Source organism: Symphalangus syndactylus, chromosome 21, assembly GCF_028878055.3.
Source record: "Symphalangus syndactylus isolate Jambi chromosome 21, NHGRI_mSymSyn1-v2.1_pri, whole genome shotgun sequence".
Classification (NCBI taxonomy): Eukaryota; Metazoa; Chordata; class Mammalia; order Primates; family Hylobatidae; genus Symphalangus; species Symphalangus syndactylus.
This window is the reverse complement of record NC_072443.2, coordinates 38,284,653-38,307,267: the sequence shown is the minus strand read 5'-3', so window position 1 is coordinate 38,307,267 and position 22,615 is coordinate 38,284,653. Positions and strand designations below refer to the sequence as shown.

At 37.4% G+C, this 22,615-nt stretch overlaps 1 protein-coding gene across 21 annotated transcripts in view; it reads left to right on the top strand.

Annotated features, from left to right (window-relative positions):
- ZBTB20 (zinc finger and BTB domain containing 20) overlaps positions 1 to 22,615 on the top strand; it is an 833,136-nt gene that overhangs the window by 695,587 nt on the left and 114,934 nt on the right. Inside the window, exon 1 of one of the 21 annotated variants that reach the window (XM_063630098.1) lies at positions 2,515 to 2,527. The exons of the other annotated variants lie outside the window; for them this stretch is intronic. The gene's annotated coding sequence lies outside the window, so the exon portion shown is untranslated. Of the gene's footprint in view, positions 1 to 2,514; positions 2,528 to 22,615 lie in introns of those variants that run through there. 21 annotated transcript variants of the gene reach the window in all.

Genomic DNA, 22,615 nt, shown 5'->3' with positions numbered 1-22,615 from the left:
GAAAATGTAGGGGAAAATATAGATATATACATTTTCCATAATTATAGAATGCATTTATGTAACTGCTTCTTAAGGGTGTAATACATATCAGGGCAGAGTGTGATGCTTCATCAAAAAACCCTCCTGGCTGGGAGGTGTGAGTGCCTTATGTTTGAAGTAACTTGATAACAAGGAGTCTTTTCGGGAAACCTTGCCATGTATGTGTTGCCTCAGTAATGATCCTCAGATAAAAAAACAAGTACTAGGTGGCCAGTGTTAGCACTTGAACTCACTGAAAGATATTAAAACTAGGGGAACTTTTGGCAAATCCAGAATTTTCCAGGGTAACTCACTTCTTACACTTACATGTTTTCTTTAGGAATATTCTTGAATTGCTTTCCGACTTTTCTGTATTTTTGTAGAATTTTTTAATGCTTTTAATAGTGCTTAAGGAGAAAAATACTTTTAAAAAGAATGTCATCCAAATAAGAGAAAGTCAGTCTTTAAAAAGTTTTATATTGAAGGCAAGAGTTGTTTTGGTTTTGCTTTTTTCCTTTTTGCTTGTGTTTTATTTTTTCCCCCTGAATTCTTTTGTTGCTGTGAGCTGTTGTCCCTGCATTTTTAATTTTGCATTTGGTACCCCCTCCTTTTTTTTCTTTTTTCTTTTTCTTTTTGGTCTGTTTTTGATGTGACCAAGGGGGTCTTTGAAAGGGGCAGAGGGACTAGGATAACAGGCTGTTACTGAAAGCTGCACTAGCTCTTCTTGATCCCAACTCAGGCAGCTCCTATCAGCTAGTTGTGCCGCCAGGAGTACAGTGACAGGTGATAGCTGTCATTCTGGGATCCTTCGTGGATCTGACCTGAGAGTAACACATTCACAGTCGAGGAGAAAAGGGAAAAAAAATAGAGGAGGAGGAAAGAAAAGCTCTTTGAGCTGGAATACACTGGCCCTTTCTTCCTGTAGGCAATCCGCTCCAGTTCTTGGCGACGTGTCCTGCACTATCAGATATCATATGACTTTTTATTTAGATTCCTTTTCGGAGAATGGCCTGTTAGGACTCTGTTTGTTTTCTTTTATTTAATTTCCTTCTCCCCTCACCCACTAGTTTTGCGTATCTGTGTGTGTCAGAGCGTGTGTGCGCGCATGCATATGTGTGTGCAATTTTTATCTTTGTTTTTGTTCTGTTGATCTGATGCTTTATTTAAAGACAAAGCTTTAATTATTTCAGTATACTGGTTTAATTATTTGCCAAAAAGAAACCTCATTCTAGGCTTTTTGTGGGGTCCATTTTTAAACACATCCATTAACACATGAGGCTGGAGATCCTACATGCTTGTTGGTCTGCCCTTGGCCCACTCCCTCACCTTAATTTCACCCTCCCCTTCATCAGCATGCACAGCAGTATAAGTTAGGAAACACCTGTGCTGAGTTGAGAGAGAAATAAAAGTAGAAGCAACTTCTTCAAATTTGCACTCCTAGTTTCACTTTAATAAACTTTTTTTTAATCGTTGATTTTTTTTTTTTTTTTTTTTGGCACTCTCTGTTAAGCTTGAAAGCATCAGAGATAGTGAACGATGTGTCTGTGGAGCTTTTGTGAGGCCAGCTGAGCACCCTTGGAAAGTAGAGCAGGAGCTGAAATTCATTCAGAGACTTAAGAATTAAGTAAGAGATTTAAATAAGATCTGTGAGATCTGCGAGCTGTTCAGGGTTTGGTGATAGATGGTAAAATTGAATGCTTAGGGATATTCAAGGAGGAGAAAGAAATTTTCAACCAGGAACGAAACAGGCATTTCTACTGCAATTTATACTTTAAAAACCTTCTTTTATCAAATTTTTATTTTATATATCTCAAACTTTAATCACTTGGTATGATTGCCTTCTTTTCCATGCTTGCTGTGAAAAACAGATGAATTGTGCTGATATTATTACTGGCTTTCTCCTAAATTTTTGTTGTATTTCTTTTTCAGCTTTAAAGAGTTCTGATTTTAGTTAGCAAAAGAAAAATAAAACTTCTCTAGGTATGCATATGGTTGTATACACATTATTCTTATCTATATATAATATATCCTGTTTGTATCAGGATATAATTTTTGTATAGTTACATGCAAGACTGCCTTGAAAGTTCAGATGAGCATTACATTCTTTAAACCCATTTTTAGTTTCTTGTTAGTTTCTCTAAAATTATTTTTTACAGACCTTAAATTTGTAATGCCCTATCATAGCCAGAGGTGAATTTTGTTGAAACTTGGAGAAAAATTTATTCCACCCCTTTAAGCGTACCCAAAAGGGAAGAGAGACCTATTTTTCGTTCAACAAAAAATTTTAAAAGCCTTTTTTCCTTCAGCGGAAAACTCCAAAACAGCTTTGTCTCAGAACGTTAAACTTGGCATGGATAAAAAAATGTGAGTTTTGCTTTGTTTGAGGAAATTTGTTTTTGAAACAACAATGTTATAAATATTTTTAAATTGCCTGCTGAGCATGCGCTGTATCTGACTTTATTCATAGTTTTAAACACACACCAAAGTGCAGTCTTCTGAATGGCCACAGGTAAGGCTGTTGATTTGTATGATCTTTCGCAGAGCACCTTCCGTGAGTCTACTCAGTTTTCCAGAAGGGAAAAAGGCGAGAGCTGAGTTTAGACCTGGATACCTTTCTAAATATCATAGAGCAAAAGTAAATTGCCCCATTAAGGCTTGCACATTACACTTAGGGTAAGTACTATTCAACTTTCCTTTTTTATAGGAGTTGCCTGCCTTAACTTTTCAGCCTTAATACTAGCAGCGTAAATTAAGAAAAAAAATTAACTCAATCAGATATTTCACTGAAATAGAAAATTTGCAGATTTTAAAGGGTATCTATTGTGCATAAATTTGGGGATACGAGAATTTGCCAGTGAAATGATAGCAGCTCTGTGCTTACAGAGCAAAGATGTGCTAGTCTGAACATGCCTGATCTCATCTGGAATCGAAAGCTAAATCTAGGTGGGCCTGTAATAATACCAGAAAAGGAACACATGTATCTTTTGTGCAACCTTTTTTTTTTTTTAAACTTGGCTTCCAAAGGGAATGACAAAGAAGCAGGTTCTCCTCTTGCTTAATAAGTAGTCATAGTTTGCCTCTGGAGATATGTATTTCCAGTTGTTTTAGTTGTTTTGTTGTTGTCATCGCTATCGAAGAATATTCTTTCCTGTCAGTGATTATTAACACTTTCCATTTTTCAGAATGCTTTAACTCTGTTTAACGTTTCCTCCCTTGGTTACCTTTCTCAAGTCTGCGATGACCCTCTCAGGCTCTGCCATTCTTATCGATTCTTACCAGAATATACTTACTCATTAGCTGTTTTGTTATAGTTATGGTGGAGATAATCTTGTTTTTCAGGCCTTTATAACTACCCAAACAAATTACCTTTTGAGGTGAAATTTCTCATAGTTATCCTTGACACAGAACTGAACTTGTCTTGAAAAGGCTTGAAGAAAATCCAATTAGCCGTTTTTTGAGAACTGAATATTCTAATAAATGCAAATGAATTATTTTACAAAATACTTATTGATGTGCAATGCTTTTCTAATCTGTTTTTCTTTTCGTGCTTTAAAACAGAACCTGAAAATTAAATGTGTTAAAAACAAAGAAAGAAAAAGAAAACCTGCCAGGTTAATGCTGATATTTTAAATACCCAATTTAAAATAATTCTCAAAGTTTGAATTTCTTTGCGACATATCACCTTTCAGTGTCAGTCAGTAATACCTGTGCAGGTATATATATACATTCACACTCACAGGGAAACATGAGTCCACTTTACACTTACATTAATTCTATTTTAACCTACAAGAGAAAAGGTTAGCATTACTGTAAAACTTTTGTTAATTCATTATATTTTATTGTTCAGTAATAAAAAATTCACTGAACTATTGCTTTCATCCAATTATATATATACTTAGCACCTATTTATATTCAAATATTTTATCTTAATTTATAAAGTATTTTTATAAGTCTTATACGCTACTGAATTTTATGCAGCTATGTGAACGTTTAAGTTTTTTCTGATACAATTTGCTTTGTTCCGAATCTGTTACTGTGTTAGAAGTTTTTTTCTTTCCCAATCTAGAAAGAGTATGGCCATCTTTTCCTACATGTGATACCTATACGTCTTCAGTATTCTGAAGAAGAGCTTTTTTAACCTGCAATCTCTTGGAAAGCTTTCAAACAAGTGGGAGAAGTAATCTTTACTTTGGTTCTCCTTGATCCATCTGTTTGCCCTCACTGTACCACCCGTCACCACCAGCAACCCTGAAAAAAACAACAATAATCAATATGATATGATAATTTTTCTGATCGCAGAACCAGGAAACACCAAAGAAAATTGTGGCATATGTAGGAAAATGCCAAGAGCTTCTCCAGTAAGATCAGCTGTTTTTATACTTTTTTTTTCCTCTTGAATTTTGTTTGTGACTTTTTTGGCTTGCTGAAGCACATCCCCATAATCTTACGAAGCCACAGCAAATTCCCAGTGCCACAACAATACTGTGCAGCCGGGGAGAGGCCAGAAGAGCTGATCCTGGGTGGCTGCAGGCTTCCCCAGCAATGGTGCAAGGCAGGAGGAGTAAGTAGGCTACTCTTTTCGCTTCTTACCTAGGCTGCCCAATCTGCCAGCTAGAGATTTTCTTTCTGTAGCTTTCTCTTCAACTGTCTGAGGCATTTCCTTCAACAACCAATGACTTTCTACTTCCAAAGGATGGTTCATATAGCAAAACATCCATTTTTATTTTATATTCCAACATGGAAAGCTTTGAAAATTGAAGTGGCAAAGGAAAGGGGCTCAGGGTATCTGAGAAATATCCCAAATGGCGTTAGGCTCAAAGCTGTTTTTCATGGTTGCTCAGGTCTATAACTTTTCTATTCTCTCCAGAGCCTCTAAGTGGTAGAAAGTAGTGAATGGGATAACTATAGGGTACACACTATGATCTAACTGATTCAGTAGATGGAGCTCTTCTCCTTAAGTCTGTATTTAAATTAACGTCCCACTCTAGTTTGTGGGGCTCTCTCTTTTAAGGTGTGTCATACTACACACATAAAATTGAGGCCTGCATAGCTAGAGAAGAGATTTCCTGGCGCTTTTCAAGAGACATGAAGCATTTGTTCTGAAATGCAAACAGTGCAGGGGAGCACTAGGGTAGGGTGGGAAGGGAAATGGAGTTTACCTATCTAAATTTCTCTCTGTGTTTGTTGATATTCTTAAGTGTGAAATTAAATCCTAGCAGTTATTGTGGAATACACTTATTCATTAGCTAATTTGTAAATGTGGAAAAATATATTGCACATGCAGGATTTTGGTGATATTCATTGCAAATCTTCCAAGCTATCTGAACTGTGCAGATCTCCTTTGATTTGATTCTGCAAAAGCATCTTAATACTGTAATGCAGTTGTTTCATCTAATTAGTCTAGAGAACCTGAATAAAATGTTACAAGTTCTGAATTGTGACAGCGCAGTGGAGGGCAAAGTAGGTGTGTTAGTAAGGTGCCTTTGTGGAAGCCAAAAGATTTTCAGCAATAACTGAGAATAGATTTCCAGTATCTGTTTTAATGGGGGAAGAGCTACTTGTTTATTTCTTTTTAAATTAATTGAAATGAATAATTGCCGCAAAATTTTTGTCAGTGTTACATTGTTTTCAGTACCAATAGAATAAGTTTGATCATGTCTCTTCCTGGTACCAAGTGGAGAAATATATGTACACTGTATGTAATAAATTATCTTCCTTAGTGGAATCTCTTCTCACAGATTGGAGATATTACTGAATATCTCTTGTTAAATCTTGATAAGATCATTTGGCCAAAGTAGAACTGGTCTTGGCTTTAGTACCAAAAGAAATAGCATTTTTAAAAGACTTGGATTTCCTTTGCATACCACGTGTCTGAGTTTGATACAGTCCAGGAAAATAGAGAGGATGAGACGAAATTATTCCTAAGCAGCCGCCGTAGGCCAAACACTGAAACAGTGCCAACCTGGACCAATCAGGCCGGCTTCTCAAAAGATACATGCTTTTGTCAAACACTTACATGAAGAAAGAGAGAGAGGAAGTTCATGAAACTGTATTTGTATGAATATTCTTCACTGATTTCAATAAAGTCCAGGGTAATAAATTCGATGATTTTTATTCTTTTGTAAAGCAGAAAATCTGAGTTTTTCTGGGCAGCTAAGGTTCTCTAAATGTTGTACTGTGACATCTTTTAAACAAAACTATCCTTTCGAATTTAAGCAGTGAAAAACTTCTCACAAAGAGCAAAGAGTAAAATTGATGGAAACTCAGAATCAATTCCAAACCCATTTCTGGCATGATGAGAATAACATTTGTGCTGTGTTTAAAGTAGTTTAAAACAAGAAAATGATAAAATGATCAATATACTTAAAGCCAAAAATAACCAGGAGAGAACAATCTGTAATCCATTCTCAGTCTGAAACCCCATACTACTTATTGAACATGAAAATAAACAACTATATCTTTTATAAGGTGGCACTGCAAACCTTATAACATATAAACAGTAATGATGAGATGCCAGGCTTTCAACCCTCTATTTAAGCTTGTGTTTAGATTAGTCAGACAAAAATTCCTGGACTTAAACTATTATACATTTATTTGTTTCTACATACCATGACTATAAAAAGAACAAACGTTAAGGAATATATAGATTGTCGCAGTCAACTACATTGCCACCTTACAGTTTATGTACTTTGTTTATTTTAAAAAGAAAAAAGGTTTTAACTACAGCAAAAGAATATTTTAGGTTAGAAAGTCAGTTAATTGCTCAATGTGGAACAGATTTAATATTTCTTTAAAAATACCTTGACTCCTGACTAATTTATTAAATTCAACACATACATAAATATAAACCATACATATTTTATACTTATTGCTTTAATGGATTGCTTTAAAAGACTAACTTGACACTAATAAATTTTGAACCTGTGGATTCAAGGTCAGTGAAATGCTGCTGTCCAAGTTTACAAAAATCTCTCTAGACTTAAGATTTTGCTCTAATAAATAATTTTCTTACCAGTTTTTCAGAGGCACTTGACTGGGTATATGTTTATTGATCAGATAAAATAAAATTGTCCATCTAGATTTTTAAAATTCCAGCTGAAGAACTTAAAATAACAACAAATTGCATAGGCACACAATTTCATTGAACTGAGGTGCTGTAGGAATGATGATAATTCTAATGAGCACTGTGACGAATGCAACTACAATGAAGCATGTTTGATTACATCAGTAAGAGTGAAGTCAATGGGCAAGGTCAGAAGGGTGAGACATAGAAGTCATGACAGAGTGGGGGCTAATGATTAAAGTTATGGGAGCTATTTAAAGCCTATAGCTGGGTGCAAAATTAACAGATATGGAAAATAAGAGTCAATCAATTCTAAATATGGACAGTACTTTTTCCTATGGGATATAATTAACTGTAGAATTTACTATTGCAATGATTTATAACAACATCATAAGCTTTGGTTGTCCAGTGTGATAGTAGATGTAAAGAGCTGTTATGCACATCTGCTTAAAGATTTATATAAGTGTAATTGTTATAGCAACTTGTTATGCTATTGTTTGAGGTTGAAAAGCTCTGCTTTAAGCGTCAACAAAGCAAATGTCAGCATCAGAGAATCATAATCACTGTATCTTGGAGCTTGAAGGAGCTTTAGATATCTCAATATGGGTGAGTGGGTTAACCAACTCTTCAGAATGGAATATTGGAATATCTGGTCGAGGACCATGTAGAATTTGAAAATACATATATGTTACAATGTTTTATATTTGGAAAACAAAATTTACAAGAAAAACTTAACAAAATAGAGGAAGTAAAGCTCTACAAAATTATCTGGACTAATGGTACTATATATTGCATTCTGTGAACCAGGAATTTTAAATAAGGAAGAGTAGAAGGATCTACATTACAACAAGGTTTTATTTTTATCAAAAAAAAAATTTGGTGAGGGGGTTGTCCAACAGATTAAGAAATGATATTCGGGCTTAAACTACTCGTTTTGCCAATAAGAAAACTTAAACAGAGAAGAGATAAAATGTTTTCAAGATGAGCAAGGCAAAACTGGGACCAGAACTCAAGTTTTCTAACTCACGTTTTCTTGATGTACTCCTATGCCAAAAGGCTGACCACTAAAACTAATTTATAAAAATAAAAAGTAAGTGATATCCCACTTTGAAGAAGTGGAAGAAACCAGACCCTCAGGGTTTCTATTTCTAAGCCACTAACCTCACCTCGGATGTGGCAGGGACAAATATGTGTGATGAGGATAAGGCATTCTGAGGAATGAAAGAAAATGCACCCAAATGCATTGTACTCCCTAGAGACTCTGGAGTTAACACTGCTGCCCAGACCTCCATAGCCTTGTATCTCGCTTTTTTTCTCCCTCTATCCCCACCAAAAAATAAATAACAAGAAAAGAAAACTTTTGAGAAATTGTAGTCAGAAGGTCTTTTGGAAAGAAGTATTTCTTTGTAGAAATATTCCTGTACAGATTGGTATATTTTACTATCTTATCAAAGTATGAGTTCTAATGAGACATTGATGATTCAACAGGTTTATGAACATTACAAACTGGAACAATCCTTGTTTCCTAAGCGCACACCACATTTTCCCATCTGTGTTCCTTTTCTCCTAGTATTCCCAAATAGAAACACATTCTGCCTCCTGTATTTCTACAACACTTTGTATCTTTTAATGACCCTTGTCATATTTCATTTTATATGCAAGCCATTTATGTATTTATTTGTAATGTAAAGAACAGGTCTACATAATTTTAGGCAATGTACTTAATTTTACTGGGCCTCACTTCCCACATCTGTAAAGAGAAAAACGATATCTGCCTTCCTGGGATACTATAAGAATTCCATGAAATGTAGTATATAAAGTGCTTAGCAGAATGACTAGCACAAGGTTATCACTCATTGTTGTTATTGTTATTGCTACTATTACTTATTAATATTCCCCTGCCTCTGATTATTTCCCATTTATATACTTCTCGAGGTCATAGATTGACCTAATTCATTATCTCCTCATGCAATGAACACAATGATTTTTGCGTAACAGGAAGCTAATAAAAATATATTGAATCTTTTTATAAAAGTCTACATTGGACCTATTATTTCCCTACAAAGATCCTTAAATCCTGTCCTGGAAGTTTGAAATAGTGGTGGTCATGGCCAGTGCCTGACCCACGTACATTGTAAAATGCAATAGTGTTGCTTGCTGTGGACTGTGGGAGCCACATGATTTTTCAGGTTCCCCACAGACCCCCAACCGCTTAAGATTGCTCTTTGCAGCATTCTCAGAAGTGTCAGCTTATATTTCTGGTTCATGTGATTAATGAGCTTGTTACACCTCTGTCTGTAGCCTAAACTAGAAACTTTCACTTTGGAGAGCAGGTCAAGATATCGAATTTAATTTTGGTTGCATCTGTTATAAGCCAATTGTGTATTCATTACATTTATAGATTCCCTCTTCAGCCATATATTTTCATGGCTGTTGAGAGCACCTGAATCTATGTTGAATGTCCTTAGATTTTACTTTGGAGACCTGAAAATGAGACGGTGAGATCTTTTTGATAGCTAGCTGTCATCTTTGGCATTTTCTTCCCTTTAGTGTGTAATCTGGTCTAAATTTGAAGAAGGGGGCAAGTATAGCATTTTTATCTAGCTTGAATATGGCATGGTAATTCTGTATTAATGAGGTCAATGGTAAATGCAGTTCAGCTACACATTTCTGTTTTTCCTGACATACAAACACATTCTGTGGAAATAGAAAATGTCTAAAAAATGGAAATGATAAAATAACTTGAGACATGTAAGGGTAGAGATATAACATTAAACGTATGGGTTTAGCTGTTAGCAGAGCAACATACAAAGTGGACTCTGAGTATGTATGGATCTTGCCAGTCCTTCAAGGTTTCAGTGGATAGCAAGAAAACGAAAAAGAGGTAGATCACATGAACATGGCAGAGGAGAGACTGACAGCAGGGTGTGCTCAAGTCAGAAGGAATGTTGCATTTTAATCAGCCAGAAGTTCCATTTATTTGAGAATAAGCTGGTATTTGTGAGGGGAACAAGGTCACATTTAGTAGAACTGGTAATTCAATAAAGGATTTTGACTTTGCCAGGGTAATGGTGTTGGCATCAAGAGAAGAAAGTTTTGCAGATTTCTGTGTGTGCACTTGCTGTTACTGGTGTTCCTGGTGGGTGGCTGAATCATCCTGATGGCATTCAACAGGAACCAGCTGCTGAGAATATTAAAATGCAAGCATTTATTCCTCTAGAGAGACAGTAGCATCTGCAAAGTTTTCCTATCTTGATAGTACAGATAATCCCAGGGAGCATTCTCTAGTAGTTTTCACTCTCTATTCATGTATTTGTTTTTCTTTTTCTCATTAGCATTAATATCTCAAGTTCTAAATGAAGAGAAGAGTGCCTGAGTCCTGAGTCCACAACAGGCTGTAGAGATGGATAGTTAACACTTGGCCAAGAACTTGGTATTGCCTCTTGGGCTTTACCTTGAATTGTTATCTAAAAGGGGGAAACTGACATTTCCCTCCCTTGGCCTGTCTTCAAAGCAGAGAGTCATCCATACTCCTAGTCTTCAGCGAGCTCCATCAGTGTAAATCCTGCCCCCACCAAACACGGGCTTTGCAGCTTTTCACTTTACTTATAAAATTTGTAAATTTGTTGCTTTCCTTGTGTGTTTGTATTTTATTTGTTTGTTTGGTTTATTTTGTTTTGTTGGTGGTGCTTTTTTGTTTTGGTTTTGGTTTACATTTTTTGAGCTACCATCAACAGTTAGGGAAAAGGGAGTTACAAAAAGGAGGTTTGGACTCAGTAATCTTCCAGGTCTTTCCATCTCTAATATTTATGAATAATGTATTGAACTGATGGAAAAAATGTTGAATATGTTCATTATGAATTATATTCACCAGTGTGTTGCCTAGAATATAAAAGAGCAAAGCAGTTGCCGCGTAAGTAGTTCCTTACAATAAATGTAGTGGTACAACAGAGCTCTGTATCCCTTCCCATTCCACCGCACATCGTCCCCAAACACACACTTTACATGTCTGAGTGGCAACTGCAGACGAGGTACTTGATGGGATGACAGCCAGCCAAGGTTCTGACGGGTACAGGGACATTCGTAGTGCAGTGGGTCTTAAACAGAAGCAGCCTTGATGAAGGTTTTGATAGTGCAGTTTCCTTTAGGAGAAATCACCGAAGCCAGTTTCACATAGCAAACATTACTCAAGTGCTATCATGCTGCAGGGGTTATAACTCCTATCAGGAGAAATGAAACTTATAATTTTGCCCCTGATTTTTAAAAAACAGCATGAATAACTAATTTGTCAGCAATGTTACATTCTAAGTGAGCCAGAGTGGCAGAAAATTCAGAACTATTTATTATATTTAGCTTCAAAATTCATTATATGCTTGTCTCTCTTGGTTTTTCTTCATAATTATGTTTTGTTTAGAATTTATCAAAATAAAATTGTATTTTCTAAGCATTTACCAGATGACATTGGGAAACAGTAACCAAAAGCATGACAAGAGGCAAGAAATCTTTTTAGTCACACAAATAATCGACAAAAGAGAAAATAAAGAGTTAAAATAATAGCAAAATAGTTTTTCCCTGGCCAAAAAACAGTGAGGCCCATTATTTATCAAATATGTCACCATAAGTGATATGCAAATATGTGCCAAAATAGAGAAAGACCATCTAAGGTCAGGGACTCAGAGAGGACAGCCCTAATGTAGAGAATAGTTCCAAGTTAAAGCAGTTCAACAGGAAGGTGCACAGAAAGCTCTAGCTTTTGTCTGATATCGCAGGAGAAGAGCAGAGTGTTGATGAGCAGGTTCTGCCTCAAAAAAGCTCTTCCTTCCCATGGTATCAGTTCAGAGCCTTTGGACTAGCTCTTGTGAGAGAAGGGTCCAAGACATCACTCGTACCAGTATCAACTTTATAGTGACATTAATTCAAATAAACTGTCCCAGCGTTATCTATCCTTTTACCTTTCAGAAATAAGCTTTTTTTCTCCCCTATGCTCTCTTTAGGAGCTGAAACCCATCAAAGCCCATGAAGAGCAAGTATAAATTTAGAGCAACCACATTTATCAATAGTTTATAATAATCTCAGAGGAGAAGCAGAGAGAAGAAGAAAGTAAGAGGGAATGAGAGAAATAGTGAAATTTTTTTCAGGAAAATTACATTACCCATTATTTAGATCAAGTCACTCAAAAACAATAAAGGATACCCAATTCCATAGTGGTATAATGTAAGAGCAGATGTGGGAGGATTTTTTTTTCCCCCAGCTCCACCCTTCCTTACAGGACAAATCGCTTAACCTATCTGTGTAATAGTGTATTTGTCAAATAAATAGAAAACCATCTCTCCTCATCTACTTCACAGCAGTATTGCTAAGGCTGATTGTGCACACATATATTAATGTATATATTGTAGCTATCTATTTACAGCAGGGAAGAATGATTTTAAAATAAATGAATCAGAGTTTTATGTGTGCATCCGTTGTGAAGGTCAGTCACCTTTTTTTTAAAAAAAAAGGAAGACCTTCTCTGCTAATTACCATTTGTTAAAACACTTGAAAATGATGACTGAGCCTACGTCACCTCTGTGAGATGGAAGACTTTTGAAATCTAAGCATGATTATAGAGATTCAAACACATTTCCATCTACTTATGGACCCTAATGGCCTTATGCAGAGCAGCAGTACAAACCTATTAAGCCAAATAAAAGATTAGCTTTGCCAATAGATATCTTTTAAAAAAATCCTAAATCAAGGATATAGCAATTGGTCTAGTGTCAAAGTATAATTCTGGCTGTAGGAGTGAACTGGTTCTCTATATTAGATATTTTTCTTTAATGGGACAAAGATATATAGAAAGGACAGAATTAAGTTTCAACCTGTACAAACATCCTGGGCATCTGCCAAGCTACTGGTCTATCCACTCAAGAAGTAGGCTAAGTATATATAAAGTCCCTAAGATCATTGGAAAAGAGGCCACATTCATTTCACTTTGGACTGCTGTTATTCTTTTGATGTTGGTCTGAGCTCTTTAAATCTCTCCTTTTTTCATACATTCATACATTTTTTAGACATGATGTTACCCTCTAGTAGCTTTTCACCAGGCCCATTCCAAGCATCCAGGAAAGAGAAACTTAGCTTCCATGGAGAGTGAAGTCATCACTTCAACTTAGCATAATAAGAAAGGGAGCAAGCATACTGTTGGTGAAATGAGGGAGTTTCTGCTAGGCTATGACCAGATTCTTCTGTTTCTGCTATTTTTTCTCTAACTGAAAAGAGTTATTGTGGTAATTCACCTGCACTTCTGAACCTGTGTGCATACACCCAAGACCTACTCAAGGTAAAGCCAGAAAGAGATTAAGAGCAGACTTTCATCCAGGGGACTCAGCTTCTTTTTAGTGACTTCTGCTTGTTTTGTTGTTGTTTTTAAATAAATTTGTGTTTTTAGAAAATATGTTTGAATTCCCAGACATTGATATCCTGGGCATCCTTAGGTTGTGACAGAAGCACGGATTAGTGACTGTGACAAATGTCGCAGAAGCCAGTGCAGTTGCAATCTATCAAATATGTTGGCAGACCCCAGGATTTTCTGATCCTTGTTGCAGAATTCAGTTGTGTCCTTACCGTAGGGAGACAGGGTTAACTGAGAGTTTTGAGAGTTGTGGTGCGTGCTTTTCCATTTGGGTCTTGGTAGCTCTGGGACTGGAATACCTTGGTAAAAACAATAACTTAAACTAGGGCCAGCTTCATGGGTATACAACCTGTGCAGTGGCACAAGGTCCCATGTTTGGACGGGCCCTATGCCTGGCTTAATGTGCTTCTGTTGCCGTCCTGAAATTCTTAATAATTTTTTAATAAGGAGCCCTACATTTTTTAATTTTTCCTTGAGCCCCACAAATTATAGAGCTGATCTTGCCTAGAATTTATCTTTCCCTAGCATACCAGTTGAATGTATCAGTAATTTTTTCTCTTACTGAAAATGATCCCTTTTTCAATTCCTCAAAAGTTAATTCCTCCATTAAACTCTTTGAAGATTCCTGTCCACATAATGTGGTTCAGAAGAACTCATCTCTCCTTCTTTCCTCCAAGCACCTTGAGATGATTATGATCAAGGTGATCTTGTTTTGTAATCAGAAACTCTATAGCTGTCTCAGCCAAGTTTTTTTTTTGTTTTGTTTTGTTTTGTTTTGTTTTTTTGGCAAGGAGTGAATACTAGGGAGAAATAGTTGTATCATAGTAGTGAGGGCTTTGGCCTTTATTGGATCATTAAAATAGGCTTCAGTCATTAAATTGAGGTTTTAAAATGAGCACCTAACATTAAGATTATCTTAGCCTAGGTACCTCCCAACCATCATGTGATCAAACACATCCGTGTATGCTAAAAACAAGCTGATCTCTCAGCTCTGGCCCTGGGCTTCTGCCTCTCTCAGACCCCCACCAAGGCCACTGCTGGCTATGTGTTCTGCGGCCTTCCCTTCATCTTCCCTTCTGCTTTCAGCTCAGATCAATCCTTTTATTCTTCTTATTCAAAACACAATTGGCATTAGCAGGAGGCAGTTCCTTGCTTCAGTCTACGTATAGCATCTAAGGAGACTACTTCTTGCTGAGTTTTGTACATACACACTAATGCCTGCCACCACATTGATGAGTGTGAATTACAGAATTGTAAGGCCTGGAGCAGACCCCAGAGATGGATGGGCCTGTCCACGCTGACAGTTTGTTAGGACCAAGCCTTAATCCAGAAAATGTAGGCCTCCTGACTCCTAGTCAGGTATGCTTTGGATAACTCAAGGGGTGTTCGACATTCCTGAAAGATAAATTCCACATGACTGGCTCCTAAACCTGTTTTCAAGCACCCATGAGTGAAAGGAGGAGGAGAAGAAAAAGAAATATATATATATAAATAAATATTTTATAGGAGCTGAGAAAAAGAGTGCTGTGTAACAAGGAGCCTGACTGGCCACCTTGAGCTCTAGTTAGCTGCTTCAAGCCTATAAAATACTTCCTATTACTAATAATATCTTCAGGGCTGTTGGAAGGATCTAGAGAGATGCTTACCTAACACAAAGCCTAACTCACTCGGAAGCTGAGGAAGGGTTAATTTCTTCTACCTCTTCCTCCTCCTTCTTCTTTGCCCTTACTTTCACACATTTTTTCCTCCCTCCTCTAGGAAAGGAAGGAAAACAGAAGGGATCTGATGGAGAGATAGTCTTTGTGAGTTTTAATTATAGGAGATTAAGCTACTCTCACCTCAACCAAGTAGGCTGTAGTTTGCTGACCTCCTGTTGAGCAACAGCACAACCATGGAGCAACAGAAGAGCCAAAGGCATTTTTGATAAACCGTGGCATCTCTCAAGGGATTTTTTTAGTGGTTCACCAGCTCCAGACAAGGCCCGGGGCAAAAACTGCAATAGAGACTGGGTTCTTTTCAGTCCTTGTCACCCACTTCATCTTCTCCTCTGCCAGCAGAGCCTAGGGTCCTTGTGTTAGTTAATCTGATTCCTTCCTTCAGCTTCCCCTGTTCCAGAATTATCCCTATCCCTCCCTCCAGCTCCAGTTCAAAACTGCTTTACAACTGAGATAACTCTCTTGGAGTTGAAGTGGTTACAGCATCAAGGCATGAATGGCTTAACCCCTCCGTGGTATGTTTGCATCTCAGAAGAAGTGCTGGAAAACCTTTTTTAACAAGGGGACTTTTCTTCCTGCAGGCTCAGAATCAGCTATGTTCCCAGTGTGGCTATACTCACCCCACCCCTTTCTTTTTTGTTTTATAAGGGTTGAAGTCTGTCTCAATCACCCAGGCTGGAGTATAGTGCCACAATCATGGCTCTCTGCAGCCTCAAACTTCTGTCTTTGCTGTAATCACACATGTGATGCGAACTCAGAAAAGCAAACTTCGTTCCTGGGGGAAAGAGAGGGAGGAAATACAGGTTTACATAGTGAATAAAACCCAGTATGATAGCAAAGGGTCTCTCTTACGAAAATATAACACAATATTACTTTTTTTGTATGAAAATAAGTTTCTACCTTGGATAGCCAAGGTCCTAAGAGGTAACATTATAAGAGTACTATAAACAAATTTAAAACCTAAATGTTTTGTGATAAGTCAGGGCTTCTACCTCCTGTGAACTCTGGGCATTTTGCAAATTTGAATAATCAGTCATCTCGAGTCTCCTCTTTTTACAGATGAGAGTATCGAGGCTCAGATGGGACACAGGTTTTCTTCTAGGTCACCAAACACAACAGCAGAGCTGAGTTTGGGGCCCTTGGGCCTCTAGGGAGACCTAGCTTTTCTGTCTGCTAGTTAGGGGAACTCCTAAGAGCACCTCCGTCCACCCCAGCCAGCTTTCCTTCCTTCTGGTCATTTCTCTTTAACAGTTGTTGCTCCTGCAATCATCAAAAAAAAATGTTAGCACGAGAATCAAAGGGAGGCTATGGAGCATTAGAGGAATATTAGCAACTATTGAAAAGACATTTTGACCTATTTCTGTAGTTATCAATTTAATGGTATTTGTTGCCAGGAAATGCACCGATGGCGGGTGGGAAGGTGGATTGCACCAGCAGCCTATTCTCAGAGGCCCTCCAGTTACAGGAGGTGGTAATTCCAGTTAATAAAAGGGTGAACTTCAAACACATTTTAACCAAATCAAATTGTAGCGGGAAATATCATATTACTGATGTTCAAGCTGACTCACAGCTGGTAACATTAGTTAGTATATAGGCCCCAAATTCTGACTTTTCAGCATTTTCAGATGAGTTTCTGGCAGTGAGAGAGTTCCCCAGGCACATTGTTATGTAGGAATAGGAGAGATTTTTAGCTAACATAGGAGCTAGCATAAATGAAGAATTTTTTTATTCTCGTTAGACTTTTTATAAGATTGTCAGATATTCAAATAATATGTAACCAAGCCAAACTTCAGGTTGATAGGAAATCTAGAGCCAGGAGTTTTAATTTTTTTGTTGTTTTGTTTTTTTCTGTGACATGTTGGCAAATGATAAAAGCAATTCACTCTGCTAACCAGAGATGCTGGGCAGAATTCCCCCAACACTGATTTCATGCCATGAAAAGCACATGAAATCTGGCCTGGCAAGGCATGGTGAGGAGCACAGGCTTTGTGTCCTACTGCTCCAATTTGAATTCCAGCTTAGTCCCTTCTAGCTGTGTGACCAAAGGATATTCACGTAACTTCTCTGAACCTTAGGATTCTTATACAAAAAAAATGGGCAAAATATCAATCATTGGTAGTTGGTATGAAGATCAAATGAGATAACATATGTAAAGAAATCCATGCATAAAGAAAAACAGTGCCAAACGTGTACCAGGTGTTCAGAAGTGATCTCTGTTATCTTCCTCCCTTTTGCTGCTATGCTGTGCAAGGTTTTTTTTTTTTTAAAGAGTTAATTATTTTCCAATAAAATGCACAGCTTTTAATATGATAATAAAAGGAAACGCTGCTGCATACTCCACAGATTAATCTGGTCAGTCTTGTTTGAGTGAATGGCTGTTTGCCATCTCATTTTAGTCACAGTTAAGCTTAGACTTCCCTTTATTAACCTCTCCGGATCATACATACAATAGGATACATGGGCTACATGATAAATCAAATGTCCCCCTGATAACACAGTCCCAAGTTGTGTGAGCATTGGTGAGACAAGGGATCATATGGATAGCTAGAACCCTTCATCCCTCTTCCATATGTGTCCTACTCCACCTCACTTTGCATCAGGAAAGATGCCAGACACCTTTCTATGGGATTGCCTCCCACCTGGATTTTTTCCTAAACTTTTTCCGTGCGCCTGAGTCGCTGTTTTCACAGAGATTAATTCTGATTTGGTTCGCCTACACTTTTGATGCTCTAAAACCTTTTTATTGTGGGCAGATTGTCTCAAATACCGTATTTGAGAATGGAAAAAGAAAACGCTGCCCAAATGTAAGCACCATTGAATCAGAGAAACCGTATTTTTTCAATTGCATTATTTGAGGATCCAGACAACCTTCAATCCTTTACAAAAGCACATCAGTAAGGCTATCCTCTCTCTTAGAAAGATACACACGCACACACACACACACACACACACACACACACACACACACCAACTTTAGAAGGCTACTCTTCATGAGGTAAAAGGACTAGAGTGTCCAAGAGGAATACAAAATGAAAAAGATGTTTTTGTAGGAAGAACCCAGACCTAGAAGCCAGGACATTCAAATTCTATTTCCCACTACATGGGAACCTTTCTTCTTATATGGATCCTAGCATACCTGCCTCTCCCGAATTCCATCGTCACATCTAGAGAACACGGATTCCAACTCATACTCCTTAGGGACTATCAGGAAATATATTTTTTGCTGTTTTGAAAGACATTTTGATACCCATACCAAGAGCATTTTGCACAGGCCAAGTATTTCCCTCATTTGGAAGGATGAAGCCCTGAATTTTACTTCCCATCACTCTGGAATGGGTAAAAAAACTGAACTTTTTACATTAGTATGGGAAGAAAATTATGTTCTTATAATGCCAACATCTAGCAGGGTGTTAATAATCATCTAAAATATCTATAACTAACGCAGACCCATTGACCTGGTCTATCATTCAATTGACTTCCACTTTTATCCATGCATGTTTTTGATAAACATTAATTATGGGGTGACCCAGTGTGAGAGGAGCTGTGGACACAGTGAGCACATCCCTCCCCTCACAGCCTAGCTAACCCTCCAGTTCCCTAATGCACGTCATTTGTAAGTTGACTTAAAGTTGTACAGATCCTTCCTTTCTGTGCATTGAGTCATTTCAGTATGTCTATGGAGGGGTGCTTCTATAGCCAGGAGGACTTGCTTCTTCCGAACTGCTAAAGCACTTATTTGTATGTCTCCTGTGGCACTGATTACATACTGTCTTATACTAGAGCATGTTTATATGTCTCATTCCTCCTGCCACAGCACAGTAAGCTTAATAAATACAGAGACTGTACTTACACACAGTTGTATCGCCCTCAACACCTAGAATGTGCCATCAGAAATAAAAGGTATAGTAGTAAATGTTGTGATTTGAATGAGTGAAATTAACAATGGCATGTGAGTGTTTGGAAAGAAATTACCTTTTCTGAATCCATAAATTTCTACTCAGAAGCAGAGAACATCACTCAGTTACATCAGAAAAGCTTAAGGATGTTTTTTTTTCCAGTTTATTACTTGTAGGTTTCATTCTTCCCCACTCTTGACATTTGCACATAGTAGGTTTTTAATAAATTATTATTGATGTATTTATTAAAAGTATAGAATAAAGTAGAGGTGTCCCACTTCTGTCTTCTAAAATAGTAATTTTGATTCTCATCTACTTCTTTATCTTCAGACCTTGTCTATTCCTACAGCACAGATATCCTGGGATTTCATTCCAAGTGGTTCCTGACTTGAGTTTAGACGTGGTCATGACTTTTAACTTGGCCTCTTTATCAGGCTTCTTACAGGGCAGAAGGAAAATCCTTTTTTTTTTGTTTCCTCGTCTCCCTCATAGGACTGTTGTGTAGTTGAAAAGGACCTATATCTATGTATAACTATTTTAATTCCTAGAATAACATATTATCAGATTCATAATGTCAGACTGAAGAAGCTTTGGCATCCCAGCACACCAAATAGTTTTGTACACCCTGTTTCAAGCTTATCCATGGACCGGAGGGTTGAGGAGTTTATTACTCTAAGCTTTTAGGTTAGGTTCGTATGATCTGTACCAGCTACATTAACTGTGACCTCAGTCCAAATGAGGTAGCTGATTTAGTGTGTCCTCTCCAGTCACACAAAAGCTTCACCATTACTCTCCGACCTGATTAGATGCTAAATTTCATCCACACAAAATGATCTGGAACCAGTCACCTTGGTGTTGGGTCACAGGAAGTGATAGCAAAGAATTCCAAAATAAATACATTATTCCAGTTTTCCTTTGGTTCTTCCTCAAAAAGTCTGTCTCACAGCAGGCTCAGAGAGCCAGTCCCTCCTCAGCTAGACATTCTGTTGAGTCATGTTTACTGTCCCCCTCAGAAAGGTTCCAAAAGCAAATGCAAGAGGTTGCCGAATGCAGGGACATGTGGCGTGCATGCTACTGAAGTGAGAGGCATAGCACACACCTGCTTTTTGGCTGTGGCAGGCCATCTTGACTGTGCCATGCCACAAGTTAGCATTTTGGATGAGCAATTGCCATTCTGTTGTTTTCTTCTCAACACATGGTGTTCAAAAACAGTTAAAAGAAAACTGTACCCATTTGCTCATCCCAGAAATCTAAAATTTCAAAGAAGCATGCCAAATTAATTTTCACATAATATTTTCCAAGCTTTTTCTTCGCACTGAGAAATGATATTTCACTTTTTGAACTCTTGGTGTCCTGGCCTGAGGTAAATGGGTACAGTTTCTCTTTAAATGGCATTAAACATATCAAAGCAGGATTATATCTGTCACTGTCTTTTTTTTTTTTCTAATGGAATCAAAATCCTTCAGGGAGTGTCCCAAATCCACATTAATGTCTTTGAGTGCTAATGTTTCCACTGGGACTTTTACATTAGCAAAATATAAGTGTGTGGTTTTCCCCCCTCTCTGCTGTCTGTATAAGAAAGAGACAACTGCAAATCCGTTATTCTCCATGGCCTTCAGCTAACCCATGTCAAGGTGGTAAAAGATGACTAGAGATTTTTGGTGCTAATGTTTCCTTTTCTACCCTTGCACTCCTTTGTGCCACTTGACCGAAAAGCTACTGTGAATGCTGTTTCCAACATGGACAAATCTTTGGAATCCCAGCCATGAATCTTTGAAATCCCAGCATTTGGTCTGTTAAACAGACCAAACTGCAGTAGCTATCAATGCTGTTTTTACCTTTGGTTCTGATTGTGGAAAAATTAGACAAATACCCAGAACTTTAGGATCTCACTATAGATATTTTTGTCATTCATATTGGGATATGAGTCATGTGTCCTTTTTATTGCTGGTGGATACACTTCCTGTCTACCTTAATCCGTCTTTTTTTGTTCTTTAACAAAGCAGTTCAAATGGTATTTTGTCAACTCTTGATTATCAAGTATCAGTGAAAGACTACAATGTCATAGATAGAAAATAATTGTAAATAATAAATAACTTTAACCTAATGAATCATTAGCTGTCATAGTACATTTAATCTTAGAATGCACCTTTATCTTGCATTTGAACATGCTCTGGAAAATTACATTATTTCTTGAATAATCGTTTTTATACGTAATGTAGAAGGGGCTAGAAAGCTCTGCAATATCCGTCTCTGACTCCCTTCCAGAGTTTTTCTTCTTTTAGCACCATCCTGCCTACTGAGGGTTTTAGTTCTGGAGCTGATAGAGACTCTCCATCCATGGAGACCTGGGAGGTGCCTTGCTCTTGAGGCTCACCGTTTTCATCGTTTCACTTTCTGGAGCACTCTGGAGGACTACACTACTTCCTTAGACCCTCTTCCTATCCTTCCTCCTTCTTCTTCTTCTGTACTTTTTCCTGCTTCTTCTGTTTTTCGTTTTCTTTTCCTATCCCGTGTGAAACTAGAACGTGAACTGGGGTGTATGTTTATGTGGATGGAGGGGCACAGGGAGGAGGGGACTCTCCAAATGCCCCAGCTTACCACGAGGAGAAACTCCATATTTTCATTTAAACAACTTTTCCCTACGTCTAGGCCTTCATATATGAGAGAAAAATTCACTTGTTTACCTTTCCACACTTTATAGAAAACAAGGTAAGTAGAGGCAGTGAGAATGCCAACCCTAGAGTAAAAATGAAGCAGACTGTGTGCTCACCTTTAAATATTTTTAAGGATAAAACCCGATCTACTGGCAATTAACAGGGAATTCACTGTGCCAGGTTTTTGTAGGAGTAGTGCATGATGTTTTCCTGGCACTGAAAGAGTTGAGGGGGTATTTTTTATGTTTTTAGCATTAATTTTTGCATGATAACTTTGCAACATCAGGTAAATTGTCTTCTAAAATTAAAAACAATGCATGAGTGATTTGAATTTTCTACATTAATATTCTATTTGGGGATCCAAATGTTAGTTTGCTCATGCTCATATATTTAAACATCAAGGTGGCAGAAAATGTGTGTTTATGTTTGAATTAATTCTGCACATAACTTAGCATCATATAGTAGATATTCATTAAAAAGACTGCCAGTGGCATTCATTGTTGTTTCATTTTTGGGTTTCTCCCTTAGCAGGCTTATAGGCTTTGTAGATGGACAAACTTGGATCCAAATATGAGTGCCATAAATTGCTTTCTAGCTTTGTATGTCTGGTCAAAACACAATCTTGCTGTGCCTCAGTTTCTTTACCAGAAGAAATGGAAATAATCTCTGCTCTGGAAGATGTTTATGAGAATTAAATGAGATAATTTGTGTAAAGAACCTAGCATAGTACTGAAATGTAGTAGGCACTCACATGTTACCTTTCTCCTTTCTTCTTTTTAAGAGAAATGCTTGGGTAATATGATCACTTCTTTACTACTAGTGATTTTTCTCCATAACCAGGTTACTTAAACTAATTGTATTCATTAGGTTTT